The following is a 9,141-nucleotide window of genomic DNA, read 5'->3' on the forward strand; positions in this document are numbered from 1 at the left end:
ACCCATTTGGTGAAGTAATCAATTGCTATGAGAATGAATCTGTGTCCATTGGACGCTTTCGGCTCTATCATGCCAATCATATCGATTCCCCACATGGAGAAAGGCCATGGTGATGAAATCATATTTAGAAGTGTCAGAGGGATATGAATTTTATCCGCATAAATCTGACACTTGTGGCATTTCTTCACATATTTGCAGCAGTCAGACTCCATTGTCAGCCAATAGTAGCCTGCTCTCAACATCTTTCTAGCCATGGCATGTCCATTGGAATGAGTACCAAATGAACCCTCATGGACCTCAGTCATCAACAGGTCTGCTTCGTGTCTATCCACACAACTGAGCATAACCATGTCAAAATTTCTCTTGTAAAGCACTTCACTATTGAGGTAGAAACTGCCTGACAGTCTCCTCAAAGTCTTCCTATCTTTCACAGATTCCCCAGGTGGGTAAACCTGGTTCTGAAGGAAACACTTAATATCGTAATACCATGGCTTATCATCTTTTACTTCTTCAACTGCAAACACATGAGCTGGTCTATCCAAGGGCATCACAATGATATTGGGAACTTCATTCCACAGTTTAACCACAATCATCGAAGCAAGCGTAGTAAGAGCGTCTGCCATCCGATTCTCATCTCGAGGAATATGATGGAAGTCAACCTCAGTAAAGAACGTTGAAATCCTCCTCGCATAATCCCTATATGGAATAGGACCAGGCTGATTCGTCTCCCTTTCACCCTTAATCTGATTGACAACGAGGGCCGAATCACCATAAACATCAAGGTGCTTGATCCTTAGATCAATACACTCTTCCAATCCCATAATACATGCCTCATACTCAACCATATTATTCGTGCATTTGAAAGTTAGCCTTGCCATAAAAGGAATATGTGTGCCCTGAGGAGTAATAATCACTGCCCCGATACCATTTCCATACTGATTTACAGCGCCATCAAACACCATACTCCATCTAGAACCAGGCTCTGGCCCTTCATCGAGTGTAGGCTCATCACAATCTTTCATTTTCAAATACAGAATCTCCTCATCTGGGAAGTCATACTGAACTGATTGATAATCCTCAATTGGCTGGTGTGCCAAGTGGTCAGCCAAGATACTACCTTTAATAGCCTTCTGAGCTCGATACCCAATATCATACTCAGATAACAACATCTGCCAACGGGCAATCCTCCCTGTTAAAGCAGGATTCTCGAAGATGTACTTGATTGGATCCATTCTGGATATCAACCAAGTTGTATGATTTATCATATACTGGCGTAAGCGCTTAGCAACCCAAGCCAAAGCACATCATGTTTTCTCAAGCATTGAGTATCGAGACTCACAATCAGTGAACTTCTTACTTAGGTAGTAAATAACATATTCCTTCTTTCCAATTTTGTCTTGCTGACCAAGGACACAACCCATTGAGTCTTCAAGAACAGTCAGATACATGATCAAAGGTCTTCCTTCCACGGGAGGAGATAGGATCGGAGGTTCGGACAGATATTCTTTAATACGGTCGAAAGCTTTTTGGAAATCTTCGGTCCAACCATGAGACTGATCTTTCTGGAGGAGCTTGAATATCGGCGCACATGTGCCAGTTATGTGGGATATGAATCTGGAAATATAATTCAAGCGACCAAGAAAACCTCGGACTTGCTTCTCAGTTTTGGGCGCAGGCATCTCTTGTATTGCTTTGACCTTTGCAGGATCCACTTCAATACCTCTTTCACTGACAATAAAGCCCAATAACTTGCCGGAACGGACTCCAAATGTACACTTATTGGGATTCAGACGAAGCTTATATTTCCTCAAATGCTGAAAAAGCTTCAACAAGTGTTCTACATGTTCAACTTCCGTTCTTGACTTAGCAATCATATCATCAGCATATACCTCAATCTCATTGTGCATCATATCATGGAACAAGGTGGTCATAGCTCGTTGATACGTGGCTCCGACGTTCTTCAAACCGAAGGGCATCACTCGATAACAGAATGTTCCCCAAGGTGTGATGAATGTTGTCTTCTCCATATCCTCGAGTGCTATCTTAATCTGATTATATCCGGAAAATCTGCCATAAATGAGAAGACATTGAATTTAGCTGTATTTTCTACCAACATATCAATGTGTGGTAGAGGGAAATCATCTTTCGGACTAGCTTTATTCAAATCTCTATAGTCCACGCACATCCGGACTTTTCCGTCTTTCTTAGGAACGGGCACAATATTGGCCACCCATTGAGGATATGTAGAAGTCACCAGAAACCCAGCATCAATTTGCTTCTGAACCTCTTCTTTGATCTTCACTGCCATATCAGGATGAGTTCTTCTGAGCTTTTGCTTCACAGGCACGCACTCAGGCTTCAAGGGTAGGAAATGTTGCACAATATCAGTATCTAGACCCGGTGTGTCTTCATACGACCAAGCAAAGACATCGATATATTCTCGTAGCAATTCAATCAACCCCTTCTTAACAGATTCTTCCAGGAGTGCCCCAATCTTCACTTCTCGCACACAATCCTCAGACCCCAAGTTGACTGTTTCCAGATTCTCAAGATGCGACTGAATGATCTTCTCTTCATGCTCAAGTAGACGGGTAATCTCGTCAGGAATCTCTTCAACATCATCTTCCTCTGCCTCAAATACAGGGAATTCAAAATTGGGAGATGGTGTTGGATCATTATGTTCAATGGGTTTGATCAACCTGCATAATGATTTTGGATATGAAAAGCTCTTAGAAATCAAACAAGGAAAATCATGATGCAGATGAAAAGATTGATTTTATTCTATTTTTAGGGTTTTGCTAGACCAACAATTGCACCACACTTAATGGCCAATTTCGCATCTCTATAGGAAGTAAATGAAGGAGTTCTCTTCTCAATAGGCTCAACTATAGATAAAGCTTGGAAGGAGTTCCAACTTCATCCTCAGCATCTATATATGAGAAGGAAGACAAATGGCTAACCAGGAGTGCCTTTTCTCCCCCTACCACCACCAACTTTTTATTCTTTACAAACTTCAGTTTCTGGTGTAGGGTGGATGTCACGGCGCCCGCCTCGTGAACCCATGGTCTGCCTAAGAGACAGTTATACGATGGGTGGATATCCATTACCTGGAAAGTAATTTGGAAATCACTTGCTCCAATCTTGATTGGGAGATCAACCTTCCCAATTACAGTCTTTCGAGACCCATTGAAAGCTTTCACAACAACCCCACTCTGCCTCATGGGAGGCCCTTGATAAGACAGTTTTGAAAGTGTGGTTTTCGGCAATACATTTAGTGATGACCCAGTGTCCACCAGCACATTGGACATGGCGTCGTCTCTGCAATTAATGGATATGTGTAAAGCCAAGTTGTGGTCTCTTCCCTCCTCAAGGAGATCAGAGTCACAGAAACTCAAATTGTTACAAGCAGTAATGTTTGCAACAATGCTATCGAACTGTTCTATTGTGACATCATGATCTACATATACCACATCCAAAACTTTCTGCAGTGCCTCTCTATGTGGTTCTGAATTCAATAACAAGGATAATACGGATATCTTGGATGGCGTTTGTAGAAGCTGGTCTATAACATTGTACTCACTTTTCTTGATGATTCTCAGCATCTCATCACAGTCTTCTTTCACATTGCCGCTTGGACCAACAAAAGTAGGAGTTCTCAATGTAGAGGAGGGCTTAGCAACAGGTGTCGGATTCGGAGCGCCCACAGCGTTCCCAATCGGGCGTTCAACAGAATCATCACTAGCCTGGGGCTTGGGAGGTACTGAAAACACACGACCACTACGGGTCAGTCCACTTACATCCGCAATGCTAACAACAGAGGAGGATGGTAAGGACACTTCTTTCCCATATTCCACAGCAACGGCGTTGTAACGAAAGGGAATTGCCTTTTCAGAAGAATACGGTACTGGACCGGCAGGCTTAATGATAAGAGCAGGAGAAACCTTCTGCTTGCTACCATCATACTTAATGGTAACAGGATCGGGCATCCGGAATACCGGGGAAATTACGTTGACCTCTGGCTCATCTTCGTCAACATTCCTATTCTGAAGAATCTCAATGACCCCTTCATCCAGCATTTCCTGAAGATCCTTGCGCACCTGGCGACAACCCAACCGGTTAACAGGGAATATTCGGCATCTATCATGATCGTGCTCATAATGACTGTATTCATATAGCAAACGATGCATCTCGACCAGAGACTATCGAATATGACTGACATATTTGACTTTGTACTTGCCAGGGCAGCCCTGGACCATGTTGACAGATTTCCCATGCTCGGGCAATGGGTTCCTCTTCACATTAGGACCTACGTCCTCAAAACACAAAATGCCACACCTCACAAGGTCTTGAACCTTGGTCTTCAAAGGGTAACAATTCTCCACGTCATGGTCGGGAGCACCAGAATGGTAAACACAATGCAACTCGGGCTTATACCACCACTGGGGATTAGCAGGTATAGCCGGTGGGTCTCTTAGAGTAATCAACTTCCTCTCTATCAAAGAGGGATATAGTTCTGCGTACGTCATTGGAATAGGATCAAAAGTGACCTTTTTCCTCTCGTAACTCATGCTGGTTTGATTACTGTTTCGAGGCTGGTAGGCCTGCTGTTGCGGACGGTGCTGTTGTTGCTGATATTGCGGATGTGGTTGCTGATTGTTGTTATGTTGATTGTCTCTGAACACAGGTGCTATATGAGCCACCTGGTGCTGGTTACCGGCGGGACGCACGATCTTCCTCCTCACAGAGGGTCTTCTAGTTTTCACATGGGAGGTCACAGCATGTGTCTCTCCATCTTTCTTCTTTGTAAACGCCCCATAACATTTGGCAGAAGAGCCTTCTTCCTTGGTTAGACGTCCTTCTCTAACCTCTTCTTCTAATCGCATCCCCATATTCACCATCTCGGTGAAGTCAGAAGGAGCGCTAGCAACCATCCGCTCATAATAGAATGAACTCAAGGTCTTCAGAAAGATCTTGGTCATTTCCTTCTCTTCTAGCGGAGGCACGATCTGTGCTGCCAACTCTCGCCACCTCTGGGCGTACTCTTTAAATGTTTCTTTATCCTTTTGGGACGTGGCCCTTAGCTGATCCCTATCGGGAGCCATATCCACATTATACTTGTATTGCTTGACGAAGGCCTCGCCAAGATCGTTGAAGGAACGGATGTTCGCACCGTCTAACCCCATGTACCAGCGCAGAGCGGCACCGGACAGACTGTCCTGAAAGTAGTGGATGAGTAACTGATCATTGTCAGTCTGAGTTGACATCTTCCTGGCATACATGACCAGGTGGCTGAGAGGACAAGTGTTTCCTTTGTATTTTTCAAAGTCGGGGACCTTGAATTTCACAGGAATCTTCACATTGGGGACCAAGCATAGTTCGGCAGCAGACTTGCCAAAAAGATCCTTCCCTCTAAGAGTCTTCAATTCCTTGCGGAGCTCAAGAAATTGGTCATTCATAGCGTGCATCTTCTCATAGACATCTGGGCCCTCAGATGGCTCAGAATGATAGATGGTGTCGTCTACTCTGGGAAGAGTATGCACAACAGGAGGAGGAACAGCAAGGACCGAGCTAGATGCCGGCATAGAAGCAAAAGTTGGAGCAGGACCCTCAGGCATAAAATTAGGAGGCATCCCCCACGGGAATCCGGCTGGCATAGTCGCTGGAGCAAAATGTGCACTGGCTGCAGGCACAGTTGAGGAAACAATCTCAGAGATGACTGTCCTCTGGGGAGGAGTTGAAGGCTTCGGAGAATACTGGCTCTGGGCAGTCAAGAATGATTCCATCAAAGCGCTCAGTCTGGCCACTTCCTCTTTGAGTTCACGGTTCTCTTGCTCTAGTTGATCCATCAGTCTTGAAGTGTTGGCTCTAGTGTAGTACCGGTGAGTCAGCTTGTCTTCAAAATAAATGAAGAACACATAGTTAGACCACAGGACAAGAAGCCGGGAACCAAAACCTGCTTTTGCACATTATGCATGCAATGCTTGTGCATATGATTTGTTTTTATTTCAAAGGAACTCTAGGGTTTTATTTGCAAATTTTGAAAATATTAACTATTTATCACATATGGAAATATTTCATCAAATAATATCAGGAGAAAGAAGTACATCATTTGTCAATCATATACAAGTGAAAAGGAATATAATCATCCTATGGATCCCTATAAACAATCATCTAAAGCTCGGGACACAGGAAGATAGGATGCGCGAAGTCTCTTCACCTCCCTCTCGTAGGCTGCCTCCATATCTGCTTTCTCTTTGGCGAGTCGATCATACTTCCTCTTCCAAAACTTGGAAGACTGAGGAAGTAGAGAAGTCCATGCATCGTCAGGGTCATCAATAACTTGATGCTCAAGGAACTCAATCAAAGCATCCTTCTCCTTAATCTGCTGAAGCAACTCTTCCCTTTCACGGATCCAGGCACGTGATAAGTCTTCATCTCTCAACTCCTCTACTCCTTGGTTAGGGAGGGTTGAAGGCCCAGCCATAACCAAAGGTGTAGGTCTTGGATACTTGTAAGGCATGAGATACTCAGACGCTCTCTTCCTAACCCAAGCAGTGTAAGGCTCCAAAGCGATGCAATTCTTAGGACCCAACTCCTTCCTTCCTTTCTTATGAATCTTGCGCCAGGCGCGAACCATTCTGCCCTTCAAGCCATGGGGATTTTTACCCTCCTGAAAGAACACACCTTCTAACAGAATGTTATTAGGTTTATCTTTTAGGGGGAACCCAAGCTGTCGACGTGCTAAAACAGGGTTGTAGTTAATCCCACCATATGTACCAAGAAGAGGCACATTGGAGAATTCACCACAAGAGTCAATAATCTGCACACCATCATACACACGGTTATACCAAGAGAATTCATCATTGGTGAGAGACATAAGTCTCGTGGACCACCGTAGACATCCCTTGTTCTCCTTGAAGGCAACCGTCTGAGGTAAGTGAGAAATAAACAACTTATACAACAGAGGCAAACAGCACACAATGGCGCCACCACCCTTCGCATTCCTCATATGCAAAGAGAAATAGGCATCACCCAACAAAGTCGGAACGGGATTAAGAGTAGAAAAGATCCTAATGACGTTCACATCCACAAACTTGTCGATGTTGGGAAACAATACCAATCCATAGATGAGAAGTACAAATATGGCTTCAAAGGCATCCTCACTCATGGCCTTCCCATAGACAGTAGCTTGAGCAATGAGGAAATCAGAAGGGAGACCTTGAATTCCACCTTTGGTAGTCATATGAGCACCAACCAGAGATTCATCTATATGCAACATGCCTGCTATCTCCTGAGAAGTAGGAATATTCTCGAAGCCACTGAACGACAACTGGTCTAGAATAGGTATACCCACAAGGTAGGCATACTCCTCAAGGGTAGGCAAAAGCTGAAAGTCCGGAAACGTGAAGCAATGGTACAAGGGTGTCGCATTACGCGAAAAACCGGCGGGAAAACGAAACAACAGAGCCGCCACCGTGCGTTATTTATCCCAAAAGAGGGAAAGGAAATGCTCGAAGTAAACCTGGAAAAGACAGGGTCTCACGACCAGAGAAAGATGGGATCGGGAGTCGGTTATGCGAAGGGAAGGTATTAGCACCCCTACGCATCCGTCATACTCGACGGGATCCACGCTCAGAAAGAATAGAAGAAAGGTTGTTAAAGACTGCTCAAACACTGCATACACGCTGGAAACACAGATGAAAGACGAAAGAAATGGAACTCGGCAGGATATCGTATCCTAGGCCTACGTAGTCTGTTAGACACAGATATCAGAGTCAACGTAGTTTGGGGACAGGGGGGAACGTGCTCGCTAGGATGTCGCATCCTATGCATACTTATCTTCTCTGACTAGAGAAGAATCAGAGCACTCGTAGATCGACTAACACACACAAAACAAAACACACAAACTGGAAACGGAATGCCAATCACTGGTCTTACATCCAACTCCAAACCACCAAACACACACACAGGAAACCGACTGCCAATCGCTGGACTTACGTCAGACTCCAACAAGCAAACAAGACACAGGAAACCAACTGCCAATCGCTGGACTTACGTCAGACTCCAACACACGCAAAGGGTTGAAAAAGAAAAAGGGCGCCCGGAGAGATCAACTCATCTTCTGCCTACGTACCTCATCTGGTATGAGGATCAGGGCGACGTAGTTCCCCTTAACAGGGAAAGAACTTCTAACTTAACCAGAGACAAGGGAGATAACAAGCTACTAGGGAGACTACGACTCGAGCCTAGAAGTTGTCATGCATACGATCCCTATGTTGAGGTCTCTATCCTAACTTGCACAGGAAGCAAGCTATCTTAAACAGCACAATCAAACAAATACAAGCACAATAAAGCAAGCACACACACTATATGCAAACAATTGGCTCATACAAGGCTAGGCTGTAGAAACAAGCCAACTGGAATGAGGTGTTTTTAGCTCTTAACCCTAACATTGAGAGTTAGGGTGAAGCAGATGAAATGGGAAATGAGGGTAAGACCTCATAGCTCTTATCCCTGGCCTGGGAGAGCTTGAATCAAATAGAAAGTGTGGGAGTTCAGAATGAGGGAACTCTTCCCCACATGACTGACACAATAAGATCTTGGGTTCCTATCCAAATTGCATCACCACATGGTGTGAGCAAAGTGAATGACACAACTGAGTAGTAGGGGATGGGTTGCACATCCCTTTTATCTGCCAATTGCCTCTTAAGAGGTCTTTACCTGCTTGGCACAAGATTAAACAAACACAAGCATTGCCTCTTAAGGAGGGCTTCAGACAGGTGACTGCCAAAGTAACATGACAGGTCTTCTAGACTACATGAAGATCAAGGAATTATACCTCAGTGGTATGCCAACCACAAGCAAGCAAAGCAAAGTTCAAATGAACTTAAAGCAACTTAGGTACCTGTGGAAACAACTAAACCAATCAGTACAAAATCTAGACAAACAGACAACAGTCAATATCAACCAGACAACCCAATATGCAACACACAAGCCATAAACACAAGTGAACCATCATCAAGGCCTACAAAACAAGCAAATGTTAGCCAACAACAATAAATGATCAAACTCAAATGAATGAGCAACATCAATCATGGAGATGTATACTTGAACCTGCAATTCACAACTCAACTGTAAGTA

This window comes from Lathyrus oleraceus, chromosome 5 (genome assembly GCF_024323335.1).
Source record: "Lathyrus oleraceus cultivar Zhongwan6 chromosome 5, CAAS_Psat_ZW6_1.0, whole genome shotgun sequence".
Classification (NCBI taxonomy): domain Eukaryota; kingdom Viridiplantae; phylum Streptophyta; class Magnoliopsida; order Fabales; family Fabaceae; genus Lathyrus; species Lathyrus oleraceus.